This window comes from Phasianus colchicus, chromosome 14, assembly GCF_987193195.1.
Source record: "Phasianus colchicus chromosome 14, bPhaCol1.hap1.1, whole genome shotgun sequence".
Lineage (NCBI taxonomy): Eukaryota > Metazoa > Chordata > Aves > Galliformes > Phasianidae > Phasianus > Phasianus colchicus.
In genome coordinates, this window is record NC_143449.1 from 19,495,278 (window position 1) to 19,517,235 (window position 21,958).

Below are 21,958 nucleotides of genomic sequence, written 5' to 3' on the forward strand. Positions count from 1 at the left end.
ATGCTGCTCATTCATAGTCCATATGGGAAATACAAGGGCTGGCTCCCCAAGCTACAGTAGCTCTCCCAGCATTTTCCTCCAGCTCTCAGCCATGCATTTCCTTCCACGCTTGAGTGCCACCAGCAGCCTGCTGCTGAGCAGGGCCAGTGAGGGGGCTGTCGGGCTGCAGGAGCCCAGCGATGTCCCATTCCTCAGGCAGCAGAGAGGGGCTGGGAATGGCCCCATTGCTCCCACTGTGCATGGCTGTGCCCATGGCTCTCTCAGCTCCCACGGCACTTGCCAGCCCCTTACACAAACCTCCAGCCAGCACACTCCACTCCCTTCTGTCAGAGCAGCTGCTGGTGGGGCTCTTCCAAAATGGTTGGCTGCTGGCAAGGAGCTCACGCTGGAGGAGCCTGCTCCAGATGTGCACAGCTGTGTGCATGCTGCTGCTGTGCCGGCCTCGCGCTGTGCCAGGCTGCCTATGGAGGAACACAGAGCAGGTCTGCTGGGCCGGTGTCACCTCCACGCATGTGGTGGGGTTGTGGGGACAGAGCTACTGTGTCCATCTCCCAAGTTTGCCCTGTCTGGTGCTGACTACATCCAGGCAGTGGGGCTGCAGTATTTCCTTTGGCAGAGGAGCCTCCGACCCAATCTCACTCTTACGTCATTTTTGTTTGTCTAAGCTAAGATTTCCCTGACTCCTTCTCACTCCAGTGCTTCTGGTTTTGCCCTGGGTCTCGATTTGCAACTGTTTTCCCTCCGTCAGGCACCTGTGGGCACCCACTGCCCTCCTCTTACTTCCACTCAGCCCTGAAGCACTCAAAAGCCACAGGACTTTAGTGCACTGACTGGATCACTGACCCTGCAGGGATTACGCTGCAAAACATCTTTCAAGTCTAATGCTCCAAGTGAATGTTCCCATTGATTCCAGCACAAACTGAGATTGAACCTAAAGCAGCATACTTGTTGGAGACCAGGAGAGTTACCAAAGTGTCTGCTGCAGACAGCCCTTCCAGAAGTGAAGATGCTTTCACAGAGCATCCCCCAAGGGCTGGATTCTGCGAGGTGTATCATCTGGATGCACTCTATTGCCTCAGCAAATGCAGCACAAATCCCTCTGGATCTCTGCTATCGCTTCCCCAGGAGCTTCGCGGAGCACTGAGGTGTGCAGTGCACAGCAGAGCTCTGTATCAGAGTATAAATGGTGCTGACTTTTTCTCTCCCTGCATCAAATTGCTCCCTGCCATGCAGCAAGCACCAAGGCCTGTGTCTTCTGCTGCCAGCTGCCTGCACGGAGCACAGCCAGCAGAGCCCTGCCCAGTGAGAACAGCTTCGGGTGCAGCGGGTGCGGGTGACCAAGGGAAGTCCCAGCTGCTTCCTGTGGCTTCTCCTCCACCACAGCTTTGATCTATTTTGAACAAGAAGTGCTGAAACGCAGGGAACTAAGTTGCTGGCCGGGTGATGGTAGGCCAAGGGCAGCTGGGGCAGTTCCTTCAGCCTCTTCTGCCAGTGACTAGACAGGACAGGAACCCATTCACTCCTGGACCCCTCCTGCATTCATCTCGCAATCCTCTAGCATCCACTCTCCGTGCCTGCTGCATCCCTTCTACAGCAGGAGGACAGCTGGAGGGAGGAGGAAGAGTCACCCCATTGCTCTACTTTGTCCCCTTGGCCAACTAGGGTGCATTGCTCCAATGGCTTTTTTGGTTTAATCACATTAGAGAAGGATGCGTTTGTTTTTTCATCTCCGGTTGTTTTGTCCCTCAGGGCTCCGCCTGCAGCTCCTTTGTTTGTGAGCAGAAAACACTTCCCCAGCCCAGGCTTGGCTGAGAAATCCTGAAGCAGGTTGTAAATCTCAGCGGCCGGCAGATCGACACACACCTGCTGGCTGCTGCCGTGCAGCTGGGGAGAGGGGAACCTTTTTTCTTTTTAATGAAACTAGCATGATTCTCATTCAGATTTTCAAAAAAATTGCATTATTGCAAACTGAGAGGCAGTGGCAGCCATCAGCTGTGGCCTTCCCACCTCTTCAAAGACTGGCAGCCGGGGCCGTGTCCCATTCTCCTCCATGGGCAACACCAAATCTGGATGGTGAGGAGAGGATTGGGGGCCCTTATGGAACAGGGGAGACCAGCAAGGACTGCACATGGGGGGTCCCCCCTGGGATGTGTGCAGGAGGAGCCCATGGGGCAAGGCTTCCTGCCTGGGTGGTGGGTCCGTGGGGGCTGCTGGGGACTAATGGGACCACAGCAAAGGAAAACAGAGCTCACAGCAGCTGTGGGAAAGGGCTTTGGGGTGGCTTTGGGTTGAGCGGTTGTTTGTGACCACCCTAAACAAAGGGAAAATTGGGCTTTTTTTTTCTTTTATTTTTTTTTAATTGTGTGGGGATAAAACTCTGCTACAGCAGTAGGAATAGGTTTCAAACAAAAGAATTTTATTTAATTGACATCTTTCTGCCACAGGAAAGGAAAAGAAATCTGTGCCGAATTGCAGACCCTAATAAAAGCCCCGTTCTTGGGAGTGATTCATTAACTTTACTACGAGCGCGTTTAAAAAATAATTTAAGAAAGAAAAGAAAAAAGGGCCAAGATTTCCTGTGCCTGCCTGTAATATTAAACCTGCTTAAGCTACAAGGAGACGCCTGTGGATGTAATTGCACGTTTCCAAAAGCCTGCGTCCGCACAGCCGGCTCCAAACGGCCTCCGAAGCTCCAGCGGTTTCCCCAGCTGCAGAAGGGGCAGGAAAGGGGGGAAGAATCTGATGGGCAGGCAGTTCTGTCCCTTTTTATTTTCCCGGTGTACGTAGGACACAAAGCCATTCCTTCGCCCGCCACTCTCTTTTCTGGATGAGGATTAAAACAAGAAATGGCCACAGCCCATCTGCTCGGCGGTCTCGGCACACCGGCTGCTTGTTGCAGCTGAAGCTCTTCCCCTCAAGCGCTGCCACCCGGGGCTGCTGTGGTTTGCTGGACATCCCCAGCCTGGGTTAATGAGAGCAGAGCAATTAGGAGGCTCTGATGGCTGTGGATGTGGGTCTCCATTTGGGTCCCAGCTCCCCATTGGAGCTGAGTGATCCCCTTCTGCTGGGGGAGGAATATTTCAATAAAACTTGCCTTTTTTTTTTTTCCTTTTTTTTTTTTTTTTTTTTTTGGAAAATGCTGATGCATGGAAATCAAAACCTTTTGTGGAAACACAGTGTTTCAAATGAAAATTTAGTTAGCAGGATTTCCTCGAGTCCAAAATGGAATTTCTCATCAAAATGAGGGAGAAAGGCTCCAAATCCCTCTCTTCCCTATTCCCAGTTCCTCCAGAGCTGCCACCACAGCTGTCCCCACCTTGTCCTGGCGCACAGGGATGGGGACAAGCCCTGGCTGTTCTGGGCTCCATCCATGCTTTGTCTGTACTGCCCGGCTTCCACCTGGCTGAGCAATAGAACTCAGCCAAATCACTAGAGGGAATAAAGAAGCTGTCGACATCCCATAGTCAGCAGTGAGAGAGCTACATAGAGCTCTTCCCATGGGTAGTGGGATGGAAAGCAAGAGGTGAGCAGGTGTGGTGCTGCGTCACTTCAGCTCACGTGTTCACACCCAAAAGATGAGAGGCACCAACCATTCACTGCTCCCCTTGCCCTGGCTGCCTTCTCATCCCATCGCATCTCCCCGCCGAGCCCCACAGCAGTCTGTGCTGTGCCATCACCCCTTGTGTCCCCACCTGCTCCTGACCCCCTGCAGGCACTGCAAGCCCTGGGACTCCTCTATGGGAGCACTCCGATCCCATCTCATTGTGGGCAGATTCCCACAGAAACAAAGCGTGTATCTCTGCAAGCAAAGCTGCTTCATGGAAGATGCTGAGCATCTGTTCCACGTCATGGAAGAGCAAGAACTTCTCAAGAGGATAAAATAAATATAATTGGACATGGAGTTGTTTTCTTTTTTTAATAGCAGTACATGGTGTTTTCCTGTACCCTTGCTCTCAGCCACGGCTGTGCCATGTGGACTGGATTGTTTCCTCATCTTCTGCCCGAGGCAGACACCAAACATGGGAAATTTCAGCCCGATTGATTTGAGTCTGGCAAAGCGCTGCTCGAGTGACTGCAGAGCCTCCTGATGGGAAGTGTCAGGAAAACTTCATCATAAGCAGTGGTACCACAGAAAAGATTGTGCTCTAAACCCTGGAAAGTTGGCACGACAGCACAGCATGTTCCTCCCCCTCCCCCCTTCACATTTCTGTGTTGCAGAATTTGTGCTTTTTGTCACAATGTTCCACTTTTTTCTTTTTTCTTTTCTTTTTTTCTGTTTGGGATTCTGGCTCTTACGGCTGCTTGGCTGGAGAGAGGCATGCCAAGGTTTAGATGACAAATCGTCCTGCAGCATCTGCTAGCAACTGATAAGACAGAGCCTGATAAAGCCCCTTGTGCTGCTCCTGCTGGACAAGGGGAAGACACCATTGGCTGGGGAGGGGGACCTTCCCAGCCCTTCCCACCCTTGGAATCCAGAAGCCTCACATTGAGGAGCCAAGGCTGGGCTCCAGCCAAGTGCCCCAAATTGGAAAATCAGGCCCAGGGCTTGGGAGCCTTGTTCAGCCTCTGCCTTTGAGTGTGGTGTTTTCTTTCCAGGCTGTTGACTATTTCACAAGGTTAAACACATATGTAAAGCAAACCACAATCCCAACCAGTCATTCTGCCTTGAATAAGTATCTGCAGTTTTTTGGAAGAGATAACAATGCTGTCTTTGTTTCCTCCTTGCTTTCCTCCCTCCCTACCTCTCTTTTTTCATTCCCTCTCTCCAAGCACGTTAGCCATGCTAGCAACAGCATTTCATCCCACAAACAATCAGGGAAATGGGACTGAACACGTGGGTAGGGTGGCAGAAAGGCACAAGCCAGTTTCAACAGAAAGGAGGGAGCCGTGTGCTGCCAAGGTGCCACCATCCCCAGTGCTGAAGTGTGGTGCACGGGGACGGCGTGAGAGCTGCTGTGCTGTGGGGCTTTGGGGCGTGGAAGCAGATGGTAGTGGTACTCACGTGCATTACTGGATTAAATGCCAAATGGACTTGCAGGGAATGGAAGTGTAATGTGAGCAGGATAAGGAAATGTGCCATGTTGTTTTGAGGGCTCCCTCTCACCCCATGGCACGAATCACCAGGTTGGGCCAACCCAGCACTGAGCCACCCCAGTGCCAGTGGTCACAGGGCTGCATCTCCGCTTAGCTCCACGTCTGTTATATAGAGTTGGAGAGATGACTTAGTTCTGCCAGCTGCCAGTGCCATAGAGACATTGTAGGGGCATAGTAGTGAATATGGAAGACTGGATCCTGTACCTAGGGGCATACATAGAATCAGAGCATCATAGAACAACTTTGGGTTGGAAGGGACCTCAAAGCCCAGCTGGTTCCAGTGCAGTGGGCACCCACTAGAGCAGGCACTAGATGCATTTTGCTCTGTGCACAGAGCGAAAGGAAGATCAAACCCAAATCCCAGTAGAAGTATCCCAGACTGAAGATTTGTTTTCATGAGAATTTAAGCGACAACTTCAGCAAGCCAAGAGCTGTGACTTTGTTCTGAGATCAATCCATCCATTCCTGAAAGCAGCACCAATATTTCAATGTGTCTCATTGAAAGCGATTTATGAATGCATGGTGCTCCTTCCTCTGGAGATGGGGCTGAAGCATCAGTCATGGCTCCCAGCATGGAGCTCAGCCCCAAGGCCCTGCATTGCTGTGTGCACGCTGCCCATGCCCGTAAATCCTGCTGCTCTGCCCCCCCCTCCACCCTTCTTATCTGAGGCCCAAATTCCTCCAGTATCAGCATCGGCCCAAAGGGAGAAGCCCTGGCTGTAGGCCTGGGAGATGAAGTGTTGACAAGGAACATCCAGAGGGGTGTGGGGGACCTCAACACCCTTTGGCAGAGTGCGAACCAAATGGAGCCAAGGATTTCCCAACAAGTTGCCTGCCACGAGCCATGGCCAATGGGGGCAGGACCAGAGCACAGGGGCCAGCAGATGCTATGGGCCCATGGTTGGCCCTGACATCCCTGCTGGGGACCCTCTGCAGGGCCCTTCCTCTGCCTGCCCTGCTGTGAGTGCCCAATGGATGGCTGTGCATCAGCTTCGCTCTGTCAGGAGCTGACTCTCTGTTAAAACATTGCACAAGGAGCTTTCTGCTGGAAAAAGTCAGAATGAGTCACATTGCAGCTGTTTTCTCCATGCTCTCCATTTGACGTGACAGAAAAATAGTTAATTTTTTTGGTATTTCATGTACTTGTTTGACTGGTGCTCATTACCAGGCTCTGATAGCACCGACTTCAGTTGCCCGTACTGAATGATTTTCTCTTATTAAAACAAACTTTTGGTACATATTGAAAGAATTTTATCAGGGTTCTTATTTTGCAGAGAATTTTAGTTTTGTGTGGAAACCCAGAATAAATATGGGTGCTGTTTGTAGTCTGAAAACCAGTGTGTGCCCAGCCGTGGTGTACCTGTTCCTTTATAGAACAACATTCCCATGGCATTGTCCAGCAACGCTGTGGCCAGATCTAATGCAGATGCATTAATTAGCTACGGTACGAACCCCAGTGACCCAAATTTGTGTGGCAAACAAATGCACAGCTTAAAAGTGGATAGGTCTGCCACGTGGTTTCAGTGCAATAGAACAGTCGGAGTGGGATCACCCTGGTTGAATTTCTGCTGCAGATTTAATACACCCCCAGCTCTGGGGAGAACCCTGTGGGACGTGCACCAGGTTGGGCTCACAGGGCAGACATCACAAACAATTTCTTCTCCAAAAGAGCAGCGGGGTCACCTGGAGGTGTCCCATAACAATGGGGATGTGCCACAGAGGGATGTGCTGATGGGCATGGCACTGTGGGGAGGTGGGGATCTGTGAGGGCTTTTCCAACCTGAATGATTCTATGGTTCTGTGGCTCTATGACATGGGGTGGCTGTGGTGCTGCTGGTGGGAGCGGTGCCATGGCTGCCCCTGCAGCAGGGATGGACACAGGCAGATTGGGGACAGGTGGGCTCAGTCCATAGGGCCGTGCTGCACAGGGATGGGGCGTTAATCCCACAGCTGGAGATGTGCCTGATGCTTTATTTATTAGAAAAGAACACATTTCCATTTCTTGCTTCTCTGAAAAAAAAAGAAAAAAAGAAAAAAAGAAAAAAAGAAAAAAAGAAAAAAAGAAAAAAAAAAAAGAAAAAAAGAAAAAAAAAAGAGAGCAAAAAGCCTCTTTAGTCTCATTAAAGGCAAATGTTCCCACTTAGGGAAAACAGAGGGTTTTTCACCCAGCACTTACAGGAAGCAGCAGTCAGCCACAGTGCCTGCACGGCCCCCCAGCCCTGCTCTGCCTCCCAGTGTGCCCCCCCAGCACCCCCAGCTCTGCGACAGGGGCAGGAATGAAGGCAGCTCCGGAGTGTTGGTTAGAACCTACCTCTCTGGGGCATAAAAATAAGCGTTGTTTTAAAAAGCAAACAAGCAAACACATGTTCAGCCTGGTTAAATGCAAACTCCCCACGTTGTTATTTATTGTTTCTGCTAAAGCAACGTTCAGGGGCATCTTTGAGATTGAAAGGGTTCCCTGTGTTGAGCTTTGTAGCAGCGCAGAGCAAGAGACAGCTTTCGCTGGAGATCAGACACAGCAAATAAGAGTAACGAGAGAAAGAATGAAGGGTGGGAAGACAAAGGAAGCAGCAACAGGGCGGTGTGTTTGCTCACGCCAGCTATGTACACATCAAGAGGGGCTTGAACGTCTGCTGGTTTAGCAGCTTTGAAACTTCCCTGTAAATCCGGCTTTGAGCAAGAATAAAATGGAAATAAATAAAAGCGTTTCAATTAAAGCAGCTTTACCACTCCCCTCCTTAATGTTTCTATCCAAGAGATCTCTGCAGGCAGGAATATTTCTGCTGTGTGCCTCGTACCCGCATATTAATGCAGCCATGCTGTGAAACCAAGAAGTGACACCACCTCCAATTTCACTCTGAAGTGTGATGATGGTCAGAAGCAGTTCTGCAAGAGGGAAAGCAGCACTGTCGGATACAAGAGCTCCTGGCTGCTCCCCACAGTGCTGCTGGGTGTTGGTGTGCCCTGATCACAGCCTGCAGTGGCACTGCTCTGCCCGGCCCATCATGTCTGACCATGAGCTGTTCAGTTGCTCCCCCTCTCATCCCATTGTATGAAAAACAAACAAACAAACCCGGAATCATTGTGGTTGTTTTGTTTCCTTGCTTCTGCTTCATGGTTGGTGAATGCTTTTCAGAGCACAGCAGAAGAAAGATTCCATTCTGGGACTGTCCCTGGTGCAGAGAGGGTGCTCAGCCAGCACACGGCCCACGGGGATCTGCCTGTGTGCTCCTATTGAAGCCTCCCCCCAGATGCAGGCCTTTCCTTCCTATCGGTGACCCAGCAGCCCATGGATGCCCTTTTGGCCCCTCCTCACATGGAAGCAGAGCTATGCACTACGTCAGCCTTTTTCCAGCACTTCTCCTCACCTCTCGGGCACAGTTTCTGACTCAGAGCCCAGCCTGGGGCTGCGTTTCCCTCCATAGCTCCCAGGTGTGACCTTGCTTCTCCACCCGCATCCAGGCTGTTATCTCCCCATGACTTGGTTCTTGACACATCCTTTTCTCAAGCCGTAACAAATGTGAGGGCAGCCTGCTAATATCCATCCAGAAGGCTGTTACTGAGATAATTCTTCTGGCCCCTCGCTGGGACTGCAGCCAACCACAGCTTTCTTCTTCCTCACCGAATGCACCTTTTCACTCCCATCCCCAAAGGTGTTTGTCTTCATCTATCAGACCCTCCGAGAGCCAACTTCTCCCATCACTCTCTCAGTCAGAACTGCAGGGTCAGCTCTGCCTCTTCCAACCTGTGATAACCGGCTTTTATCATGCACTACCTGCAGTTTCAAACAGATCTGCGTTTCTTCATCTTTCCTTGGATGAGGAACGCTCCTGGAGATATCTGATGGTGCTCCCCCAGCTCACTCACTAACAGCCACTCAGCAGCACTGGCTGCAGAGTGTGGGTGTGGATCTGCCTGGATGCTGTGGCTATGGGATCGGAGATGGACCCCCTCTGGCCCCCTCCGGGTGCCTCCAGGTCCTCTCCTGGTTTCCTCCTTGTTCCTTCCTTGTGCTCACACTGAAGGAATCCAAGGACATTGGCTGTTTTTACTTTGGGCATCCCCTGGAACAGAGCTCCTTCAGTATATGGTGGAGATGTGTGTTGTGATCACAAAAATAACACTGATAATATTTAATACAACATTCTGGGCAACAGCAGGGAAATAACAGTGCTTGGTAGTGAGGGTTTGTTTTGGAGAATGTCCTCTTAGACAACAGAACAGGCACTCAGATGTTGCCAGTGTTGCGCAGCAAGGCTGTGAAGCAGTAACACCTCCAGTGCTATTTGTGGCCACGTCATCCAGCTCAGCATTGCTGCAGGACAGCTTTGCAGCTCTTGGTGCTGTGTGGCAGTGGATGCCTGCAGCAGAGCTCCGTGCCTGTGCAGAAGGACAGTGACACATGTGAGGCTGTGGGCTTTGAGGCAGAGCACAGAGCCTTCCCATGCCCAGTGCCCTGACAGCCATAAGTGACTTCTAGACTGCCTTTTTATCAAGGGAGTTGTATGCACTCTTACATCTTGAGGATGCTCCCCCAGGAAAGGCAATATGGAAAAAAGTGCCCTTCCCTTTCTCAGGATCTGGCTCCAGGACAGTCCGTAGAGCAGCTGTTTCTGAAGGCAGTGACCTGAACACACCAACCTCCAGATCTCACAGCACACACAGGGAGGCAGGAGCCCAGTTCTGCCCTGCGCTGATGCCATCCTGGGGCTGCACCCATGGGATCCTGGCAGAGGACAGTGGGTTCCAGACCACATCAGGCCTTTCCATGCACAGCAGAGCCCAGCACAGCACACCCTTCCTCAGGGCATATCCCAAGCAGTGTTTCGATGGATACAGATGTCCTTTGGATACTCTACTGCTGCTCTCTGACTTCTGAAGCTTTCATACACTGAAGCTTTCCTGATTCCAGATTATCTCACTCAGTGATCTGCCTCTCTCATCGTGAGCAGGGATCCTGTGTGCTCAAGGAAGTACTGCTCCCTGTCCTCATCCAACAAGGGAAGCCCCAGCTAAACAGGATTAGAGATAGCTCTGAAACACTGGCAATAGGAAGCCTGATGGAAAGCGGAGTCGAAAAACTCAACACACACTGATGTGTATGCAGAGCAGCCTCACGCAGTGGTCCTCAGGCTGGAGAAGGGCTGATGTAAATGGGAAAGCCGTGGGAATTAGCACAAGGAACCCAAGGGCACAGCCTGCTGCTCTCCCGCAGAGCACGGTGCTGTATGCTCTGAGCCACCCATCGATTTCCCCGGGACTCTCCCTGGAGTAAGTCACTGCTAAGTATGAATAATTGGTCTGGCATGCAGCCTTCGGGGCACGGGTGATGGATGGACTTTAACTTTCACAAGTGAGACGAGACCCAGACTGGCTGAAATGAGAAAGGTGCCGACTTTCCTCCCTCACCTGCAATTGAAATGGAAATGAAACCGTTTTCGAGATAATGCAGCCAGCTTCATTCTCATTTCTACAACACACTCTGTCTGCACAGTGCATGCACCCTGCACACATTTCAGGCATCTGCCTCGAAACATTCCCAATTATCTGCTCTCTCTGCCTGCCCCATTCCTCACAATACGACTCGCTCAGACGGTTACAGGAGCTGCTCCCAGAGGAAGTCAGAGCATTTTCTGAGGGATGCTTTTTCCTCAAAACCTACTGTAGGACTGGGCTGAGCTCCTGGGGCTTTAGATCCACCTAACATCATCGTGAAACCCTCCAGTGTGCACTAAATCAGAAAGGTCTGCAAAGCATCTACCTCACCCTGCACCCCATCCGAAGGCACTTCTTCGTCTCCCTGGAGGAAACGACACTGAGGAACAAAAGATGAAAACCAAGAGATCAAAAACCATGGGAGAGGTTGGGAAACACTTGGATCTCAGCAGTGTTCATTGCCTGACACCCATGGGAGCACACCAGGTGCCTCAGCCAGAGCATCATGGCTCTGGGATAGTGCAACTGAGTCACTGGATGCCTTATAGCATGCTGGAACTTACTGAACGACGAAGCTGGGTGAGACATTTTGGCCTCATTGAAGCAAAATATTTAGAAAAGGCTTTTCAGGGTTTATGCTTGAAGTTTGGAATTCTTATTTCACTGGAAATTTGGAGCTGCTAACATTGTTGTTCAAATATGGGATGAAAGAAAGCTCTGCAACAGTGATATTTTTGGCAGAATGGGAATTCTGTGTTGCAGCCAGCCCTAATAGTCTTGTCTTATTTTCCTCCAAACAGAAGATAGATGAGAAACCTTTTAGCTTTCCCAAGGAAAGCTAGAACAAATTGTCTAGCCTATGTTTTCAGAGCTTAATTTGTGGAAAGACAATTCAGTTGACTTCCAAAACCTTTCAGCACCTGAAGGGAACATCTCCTGCCTGGTGCTGGGGAGGGGGCAGCTCCATGGGACACTCAGCTCCCAGGTGGCAGCTGGGCACCTTGGGCATGTTGGCATTCTGCACACTGGTTGCTGCCTTCGGAGACGTGGTACATCAGGAGCTGGTTTAGATGGATCATAAGGCACATCTGATCAAGGATAATGTTACTGGTAGCAATATCTCCATTAGATTCAGCCCTTGAGTATGCTTGAGTGTTTTATTTTTATTATTTTTGGCAGAATTTGCTCATTATCAAATTTCCCTTCCCACACCTCCTCTGCACTGGTGTCTTCTACCAGCCCAGACCCGATACCTCGAGCTGTCTGACTGAACTGATGGGAAGGGTTACAGTGAGTTGCAAACCCAGCAGGAGAGATGGGCACAGAGGGCAGCGTGGCACAGTAGCCATCATGCAGCAGCTTCCAGCTGTGCCACAGCCTCTGGGGGTGGAGGTGGGTGGTGAAAGCTGAGCATCGTCCTCTGCACCACACGGGGTGTCAGAAAGAAGGGCATTTCCCCCCTCCCCCTCAGCTGTGATGCTCTGTGACTGCTGCAGCAATACATGGGAACTCAGGTGGGAAGAGGGAGGTGGAGCCGGGAGCTGCTGGAATGGGATCCAGGTGTGGCAGGGATAGTTTTCCTTCTCTCCCAAGGAAACAGTTGTCCCAATGAGCTCATGCATGTCTTCATTTTTGAAAGTTCTACGTGACGTACATCTCCATAAATAACAACGACCTGAGCTCAGCTCCTTCGTCTTAGTGGCTGCTGAATCAATACCCCAGTCCCCAGTTAATGAAGGCAGGAGCTGAATTAAAGGCAGACCCCATGAGAACAGGAGTAAGGGGGTGTTGGAGGAAGGAGCAGCGGGGCCACAGCAGCCTGCTTCAGCCAGCAGTTGCACACCAGGAGCTCTAATAGAGACCAACGTCTCTGTGGGTCTCCATAGGTGACTGATGTCACCCATCAGCACCACTGGGGACAGGCACAGCTAGCAGATGCAGATCGCAGCAATGAGCCCCCCCCTTCCTGTGTGGTAATACTGACAAAGAATCTCCAACTAAAACATGAACGATGCTGTCTGCATGTGGTCTGAAGAGCTTTGTCCCTACAGGTCCCTGCTGGATGGGCTGGCAGAATGAATAATGAAGTAGGTGGCTATAATCAAAGCAAAGAGGAACATCCCTGCATCTAGATCAAGACTAAAAGGCAGTGGGAGGGTGACAAAGAGAGATGGCATGTGACAGACAGACCTCCTTCCTTTCTCTAATGAGCTTTCATAATTAGCTTGAGGTGATTTTGCAGAATTCTCTGCCACAGCTCCTTTGCCCTTCTGGAAAGCTGCAGGACGACAGCAGCACTGGGAGAGTTGTACCCGAGGCTGTGACCTGGAGCCAGGAGGGCATTCTGGGCTCAACACGGCTTTGTCTGAGGGCCACAAGTACCACCAGCAGAGGTAAATAAAGTGTGCAAGAGAAACAAATTCTTTGTGACATGGGAAGAGAAGAATGCATAAAGATATTCTGTTCTTTAATGAAGGCAAGGCTAAGCCAGCAGTTGGAATCAAGAACATCATTTCTCTAATCCACATGGCTAATAAATGTAGATAGCTTTTCTAAAACCACTTGACGAAATACAATTACAGCCTGTTGCAGAGCTGCCTACAAGAGAAATCAGTTTGGGTGCTGACTTTTCACCAAAAGAGCCCAAGGCTGTGTGGAGCTGCTGTGATGGGGACTTGAGGAGGTTGTCTCCTTCATATCCTGCTGGCCAGGGGCTGAGCCAGGTCTGATGGGCACCTCGTCCCATGCTGGGGTTTGGTTTGCCCTGTGATCCTCAGAGAGCAGCAGGGCTGGGCAGGGCTCTGAGCACTGGGGTGCACAGGGTGAGCTGCAAAGGCAGAGCTCAATTTGGGCTTTTATTTCAGAGTAAACAAGAAGTTCTGAGGTTAAAAACATGCTTTCACTTGCTCCTCCATTCTGGTTTGTTTCAGGGTCTAAGTACAATGCTACAGCATATTGCCCTGGGGGGTTTGCTCCTGTTGCAGTTTCAGCCTGGGTTAGAGGTGCAGTGTTGGTGGTGATCATCACTTCTTGAAGCAATTCCCCACTTCCTTCTTGTGTTCTAAGACATAGTGGAGAAGCTGACTCCTGGGGGCTCTGAGCTCAACCATGCCTTAAAAATGAAGGAATCAGGCCACTAAATATCACCCATTCCCTTTGGCAAATGTAGGTCACAAGGCACGGGCCATTGCACAGGAAGAGGAGTGCTGAAACCACAGGAGCCCCTGGGCTCTGCTGCCTGCTTGTCGCTGCTCCGCGGGGAAGAAGCTGGGAAAGCAGCAGGTAGCCCAGTCCTCTTCTACCCACTGGAATAAACATAAACTGAGCCCATGTTGTGCATCAAAGCTGCGTAGTTCAGGAATTTGAGTTTAAGATGCCTGCCCTCCCTGGTGTTAATGGGTCGCAGGCGGCCAGAGAGATCTCACCTCACATCCGGTGCAATGGGGCAGGGCTCTGCAGGAGCCAAGGGGCCACCAGAGCACACTGCTGCCCCGGGGAGCTCAGGTGTGTGCTCTGAATCCATCTCACCCCATTTCTCTGCCTAGACCTGAGTACCAACAGCTTCCAGAGCACATCACCCATGACTTGGGTCCTCCTCCATGTGGTACTGCATCCTGCAGTGCTCTCATCAGGGAAGTTCCCTCTGAAAGGGATGAAGGTGCCCTTACAGGAGTTGGGGAGAGAGCATGAGCAGGGCCACAGGGATGGCCAGCTGTCAGCCATTCCTGCCAAGGGATATTCACACATCTGCTACTCGCTGCAGCTTTTCCCTTTGGCTTTAAAAATGACACTTTTAGAGATACCCAAGGAGATCAGCAATGCTTTTTCTGGAAAAGAAAAATAATTAAAAAACACTGAGTGAACCAACAGGGACACCTCTCCCATCACCAGGTAAGATCTCACCCAGGGAGCAATGGGTGAGCATTCACACACGGCTCTCCCCCTTCCAAGCCCAGCTCACTCTATCCCTACCCCAACCTCATGAGATTTCATGCTGAAGTTACAGCAGCTGAATCATCCTTGATGCAATCTGCTGGGAAGTACAGCAGAGATGAATGCACAGCGTTGGGCTCTCTGATTCTTGCTCAAAAGACAGCATTCTTGTCCTTCCACACATGAAGGATGGTCTCATCTCCAGATGGAGCTCACAGAGCCCCAGTGAACCGATGGAATGTCCACTGGTAGCCTTGTAGGCCGAACAGTTATTTTGTTAGAGGAAACACTTAAAACTAAAACTTTGCAGAATTTCCCCTGAGGTTACGGTGTTTGTTTAGGCTTCCTCAACCAAAGAATCTCAATCAGCAGAGCTGTGAGCCTCCCACACACGTTCATTCCTCACACATCCCAGGCACAGGCCATCCTCAAAGTTTATACAGCAAACAACAACAGAAGAGCTGCTCCCCCCATATATCACAGCCCAGAGGCTGAGTGGGGGTGAGGAAGAGGAGTGGGATCCGAGCTGCCCCAGGGGGGAGCAGGGATGGGGCACAGAGCCCTGGTGCTGCTGCTCTGGTGGGTGAGGGCTGTCCTGGAGGGGGGGAAGCGGGGGGCGGTGGGAGAGGGACTGGTGAAATAAAACATTAACTCCAACCTCATACTTTTCTGCCTAAAAACAACACATTGTCAGGGCACAGAGGCTGCAGCAAGCCCCAGCTTATCACACCAGAGGGAAAGCTGAGGACGGGCATCTGAGAGTGACAGAGGTCAACTCTGAACCGTGCCTGGTGATTGCCGTGTTACAGCTGGAAAGATTATCATGATGAAAATGGGAAAAGAAATAAACGGGGAAGGAGTGCTCACCTGCATCTAAAGATCTTAGTTCACAGGAAAGACTCCACAGAGGAGGGATCTCCAGAAAGAAATCCTTCCCCAGTGGCAGTCAGCCCATAAATGGGGTTTAAAAGAGGTGCAGCCAGACTCCATCCCTTTCAGTCACACCACTGTAGTGCCTTCACCTGTGTTTTCAGGGCTGACTCAGTCCTTTCCTCAGGTTATCAATCAGTGGTTCAGGCCAGGACTCAACAGTTCCCATACAGCCTGTAAGATGTAAAGGGCTTTTCGGAGACAGAGGGATCTAAGGGTGGCATTTGGACCTCAAGATTGGTCTGGAGAAAGTGGCACTGATTTTGCATCAAGTCACAGCTGTGCCAATGCAATTTGCACTCATACAACCTTAACGATAATCCGATGTTAATTCAGGCTTCCTCCCAGCATGAGCTGGAACTGCTCCCTCCATCAGGCAGTGGTGCACTTACAGTGCTGCAGAACGGACCCGGAATTTCCCAGAGGTGTTTGCATCCCCAGGGCACTGCCTGCCCCAACTGCAGGCTCCTAGCTTGGGATGCTGCTCCTTGCTCTGCTCCTCACTGCTGGTAAGGGCTGCAGGCAAGTCAGGGCTAGGAGAGCAATCAATTGTTCATTAATGGAGTTACGGTAAAGATGTTATCCAAAACCACCGTGGCTGCCTAATTATTCATAACGTCCCTCTGGAGATTCTCCTTTTGGCAAACTGTGAATCTGCTGCTTTGTTGTCATAATAATAGCAGTTGCAGGGCTTTAAATGAGAGGGTACAAATTACTGCGCAGCCACTGACAATATGGCAACTACTGAGTATTGGATTACATGGCAATTTCCATGAAATATCCAGGTTATTACGTAGTAAGTGCCATGTCATTACTGGCTAAATGAATGATTATCACCCCTGCTTGACAAATCCACCTGACTAGTCCTGCCTCCCAGTCAGACTATGGGATGCCTGCGGGCGGAGCGGTGCTCCCAGGAGAGCAGTGCCAGGGATGGATGCTCTGTTCCATCCCCAGCTCTGTCACATCCCACCTGTGGGACTGCAGTGTGTGCTCCAGGCGTGAAGCATTGAGGGCAGCCTAAGAACGCTTTACAAATCTCCTTCTGGTGAAAGCAGTTTGAATGCTCCCAAAAAGGGAGCTCGAGAGCTTGAGTGCAGCTGGAGGGACTGTTTAAAACTTTGGAGCTAATCCTGCAGAAAATTATTTGCAGCCTCCTCTCAGCTTTATCATTTCTGTCTTGAATATTACAAGGCAAGTGCACACCAGCTCTGCACGTGCACTGTCACGTGGCTCTTGCTGGTGACTGACAGCCTCATACTGTGTATAACCTAAGGCCACTTGGAACTGCCACTGGCCTGATCCAGTTTTCAGACATTTTTGGATTAGCCTGCATGAGGCTTGATCAGATCTGGTGGATTTAGGGAGCAGGCAGACATTAGTGAAGGACATGGACTCAGCTGTTTGTGTAGCTCAGGTCTTGGGAATATCCTGGATCTTTCTACGGAAAGATCTGAAGAAAACTGCATCTATTCTTTACATCTTCTGTAGAAAGCTCAGGACCATGCTTCCAGTGTTTGAGATGCAGCCAGCATGAATATCACAGGAAGGGATGCGCAGCACTCAGCTTAGCTTCCCAGACACAGAGCTTCACACTGATCAACAAACACTGAAACAACAAACACAAAGATTCAGGGGAAGTCCGGAACACCAATGGAAGATGTTCAGCCTTCCTCCAGCAAAATAATTGGAACGGCCCTGGGAGCAGCCCGAGGCGTGGCAGCTTCAGAGCGACGCAGCAGCTCCTGCAGTGACTCAGGGTCATATGGAGCCCTGCAGCCCCGTAGTGCTGGGCTGTGCTCCTTCGTGTGCACTGTGTCCTCGTGGCACTCAAACACTGGCTCTGAAGCTGCAGGTCTCCCCACAACCTGCTCACAATGCTCTGCCCTCCTCTGCTCCTCCTGCTGGGAACTGGCCATCATCATCAAGCTGTGCAAGTATTTCTCCAACATCTCTGCCCCAGGCAGACTTCAGAGGTGAAAAGGGACCTCTCTTAGATAATGCCAAGCACCCCATGTGCTGCTTTCATACACAGATTACAGGCTGAGGGGGTTCCTTAGAAGGATGTCTGTGTCTCCATTCTATCCTCTGTTCAGCCACTTATGTGCAAACCTGCTCTAGTTTGGTCCTGCAGAACAAAGCTTTAGAAGCCCCAGGAACTTCCTCCTGTTCTGCACTACCAGAGGTACCAGCTTCGATGCTGCAGTAATTCCTGGGTAATTAGCTTTGTGTTTTTCCACCACCAGTGAATACAGTATCATGAGATCATCGTCAGCCTCTTGGCGTGAAGATAATTATCCTTCAGTAACTTTAAAGATAATTATAATCCATGAGGACAAGTTGCTTTCTGGGCCCATGGACAGTTCAGCATGGGCTGCAGCAGGGATCAGGATGCTCAGAGATCTGCTGCTGCTCCTGTTAGCATCCAGTATGGGACTTCCACATAATCCATAGATGAAGGTGCTGCCCTCTCACCCATGCAGGCAGCATGATCACTCTGAGAGCAGCCCAGGGCCAGGGCTGATGCTGTTGTCTCCCTCTGCTCACCAGGAGCCACGCACCCTCATTTAGAGCCCCGCTGCAGAAGATGCTGCTGCAGCTGCTGGGGGGAGCATCAGCCTTCAGCAGTCAGCGCTGACATTTAGCATCAGATTCCCCCTCCCATTTCTCTGTGTGAATTTCTTCGGTTGCCATTCAAAGTGAGAAATAAATGTTGTATTAGAGAGGAGAGAGACACAAGCTTTATTAGCTGTTTATGGGAGAAATTAAGGCTGTTCATTAGTAACCACAGCACTGGCGGTGTCGGTCTGCTGACGCCAGGCAGCACTACTGGCAGCCCCATGTGCCCCAGGGTGTGCTCCCCTCACCTCCCTCTGCCTGGCACCTGCTCACATCTTCCTGCCCTTCTGCAGAGGGGCACCTGGGGGACTGTGAGGAAATGTCACCGCTCTGACTCAAGCAGCAAGCTGGTTCTGCTTCCCAAATCTGAGTCACTCCACGTGTACTCAGCATCACTGCAGCAGCTGAGGGTGGCTCGGTGTGCTCAGCCCCGCTGGGATGTGACCCTGTGTCCCCACGCCGGGTTAGGACAGCCCTACTGATGGCATGTGGGGCCACGAGAGGAAGGGGCCAGCAGGACTTCAAAGGCTCTGTATCTCCTCACGCAGCTGCCATAAAAAACAATCCAGGTTTCCGCTCCCGAGTCCCAAGCTGCCCTCACAAGGGACATCTCTCAGGGCAAACGGATAAATCTTTCATCTCTTTGGTCTGGGTTTTATTAAATGCCTCGCACGTACATGTAAAATACAGAATGCTGATAAATACTGGCTAGTCACAGGGAGAGACAGATAGAGATTAACTCGCTGTATTATCCAACAGTCTATTCCTTCCATTGAGATAGAGAGTGCTGAGATGTGCAGACACCAAAGGGCTCTGCCTGCCCCGGCTGTGCCCGCGGTGGCTCTGGGGACAGGACACACACCTGGTGGCCATGCTGCAGGGCTGGGCTGGGGAGGATGGAGGCTGAGGGACTTTGCGTCACAGAGTGCACAGGACTTTAACAAGGGATGCTTCAGGAAGAGCCCAGCTTCCTCAGTACTGGGTTTACCATCCCAGTAAACCTGTATGGATGTTACTGGGCACGTAACAGGGCTTTGGGTGTAGATGAAGTCTCAGCACACAAAACCAAAGCCCCTCGGGATCTGGCTTTTGCACCCCTCTGGGCCAGACGTCTGTGGTCATTGCAAGAGAACAAAGCAGTCACCCCAAGAGCTGGAATAAATGAAAATAGGAGCAAGAAGCCCAAGATTGAACTTGAAATGCCCTTTGGGATAGCCAGGCACTTGGGGCTTTCCTAATCAGTAACCGATCTGTTCCCTTAACCTCTGCAGTTGCAACAAACACTTCTAAACAGACAGATTTTCCATTAAGCCAGGAAGAAATGGCAAGCTGCCTTAATGAATGTCAAAGTTAATACCACGTTTGTTATAGACTGAGACTGCAATGTGATGGTTTTATAAACCCATTCCTTCATTACCGTTATCAGTATTATCCTTGGTTGATTCCCGTCTGCCAGCCAGCTCCATATCCCGGCAGTCAGCCTTTGTCTGTGGCTCCTTTACATGGGAGCTGGCTGCCGGGGGATCTGCAAGCCATCCTGTACCGGTGCATTTGAAAAACAGTAAAAAGGGGAATCAAATAAAATAAATAAGGCAGGTTGAGCACATAAAGCGTATGTCTGAATGAGTGCTCAGTGCGAAGCATCAATGGAAAGGCTGGGGCTCTGATTGAAACCAGACTCAGGAAAGAAGGACTGTAAACGTTTTTTCACTGCCTGTCCTAAGAAATTTATGTCTCACCCACTCCATCATATCCTTCAGGGCTGCCTTTTTCACAGCTGTCTTCAGAGACTGTCCGCTGAGCCCCTTATGAAGTCCACTCCATGATGTCACCCGGAACAATAACTCACTCACCTCCAGCATTGTGCTCTGCAGAGGTACACTATAAATAATGGGTCGGGTTGGGGGTGCGGCGAGGAGACCCTTGCTAGGAAACCCTTCCTGACATTGGAAGGGCAGGGAGAGAAAGTCTGTGTGTGTGGTGGTGGGGAACTGGAGCAGGTTTTGTTCGTCAGTGAACGTAAAACCGCAACGGCCCAAAGTAAATGGGGCAGAAAAATCACTGACACTATTTCCAGCAGAACCTGCTCAGGAGAGCCGGGTCTCGGCCCCAGCTGCCTGCATATCCATTATACCCACCAAGCCTCACCGTGGCCTCTGAAGAAATCAGAACCGTCTGCAGGAGTGCATGGCTGGCCACTCCTCCAGCCCAGAAGGTCGTTAGCTGCGTGTGATTAAAATGACTCAGCAACTGGGATGAGTTCTTTCTTCAGTAGCACCCAATTGGTCATGAGTAAAATTTGCTCTGACTTACGGGGTTTGCTTGGGGCCCATATCCTGGTCAAGTTGCTGCTCACCCATCACATTTCCAGAGAGCAGGTGTCCACATCAGAGAGCGCAAGGCCCCATGGAAGGCACATATCCCCAGAGCTGTGAAGTTGAGCATAATTGTTTCATTCTGTCTGATAACATGTGGTTTTGTGATATTTATAATGCAGAGCTATTAAAAGGGGAAAAAAGAGATCAACTCAAAATCCCTCCACCGCAGTTGGCTCTAATTGTCCCTGTCCCACCACTTCCCCCTTTCCCAGTCCTGCTTGTGGGCTGTTTTGGCAGCGAAGCAAGAGCCTGAACGAGCTGTTGAGATGAAGTTTATCCTTCAGTGAGATGGCCTCTCCTGGGGAGGACACAGTGCTCTGGATTTGCCTGGGAAGCTCGGTCTGCTGCTATCCAGGTCTGTATCTGCTGGGGAGCAGAGATGAGGAACGTCCCATCACACCATGCTGCTGCCCCACCAAGGCAGGTCAGCACTTCTCTCTCCCAAAGGCACCACCAATGCCACCAGTAGGCTGAAGTCACCTGGGCTCTTTCTGGCATCTGGAAAATGATGAGAAAAAGGTCTGTTCTCAGACCTCCTGCTCTTGGCATTCTTTCCCTTACACTGATGGGTCTGCAGGGGATGGATCTGTGGTCTCAGGACACTGGTTGAACCACAGAGGTCCCCTCCCCATTATGGCTGTTGCCAGGAAAACAAACAAACAGAAAGAAACCAACAGCATGGGTGGGACAGTCAGTGCTATGAGCAGCACGTGGTCAGAATAGGAGCAGCTTTGTAGGGTGGGAGCAGATTCTGCATTCTCTGCTGCTAGGCCACAGTCCCCATGCCTGGAGCACTGCCACAGGCAGCTCTGTCACACTGAGAGGTCCCTAGTGATGCTGGCCAGCCTGTCCACAAAAGCACGGACATGGCAGAGTATGGCATCTTATGGTGCACCTCTGAGGAGAAGGGAACTGAAGTGGGATTTACCCACCTCCTCCCCTCAGCAGACACAGAACAGGGGAAGGGCAGTGGTCTTTCTTTCCTTTCTTTCCTCCTAAATTGAAATTAAAAGCAACAAAGAAGGCTCACAGTGACATAAGCATCTGAAAGCTGAACAGTGCTCAGTGAGGTTGAGTTGGTACATTTAAGGCAGCTGATGGATGGATCTTTCTCCTGAGCCAAAGGATTACCTTTGTGAAAAGGACTTTCCTGTGTGTCCCTTCACCTCCACACCCTTTTCAGGCAGTTAACTCTCTTCCTTTTTTATTTTTTTTAGTTCTAAGTTGCATTCAAACCCCTGAGAATTACTCCTGCATAGCCCTGTGCAGAAGCTGCTGTGTGATGGAGACGCAAGTCTGTTGCCATGGCACCACGGCAGCTCCACACCTTTGCCAGGCAGCACTCAGGGATGTCACCCTTGGTCCCAGGCAGGCAGGGCCATGTGTCCCCTCACTGGGTGCAGCCACTGGGGGTCAGCTCTCATTCCTGCTGGGAGGGAGGACATTTCCCTTCACAGACGAGTGTGAGGGGTCAGTAACAAATAGCAGGGCATGAATGGAGCCCAGTGGCTGCCATCTCTCTGTCTTTGCATTCTTCCTGGTGTCCCCTCTCTCTTGTCTCGTGCCTC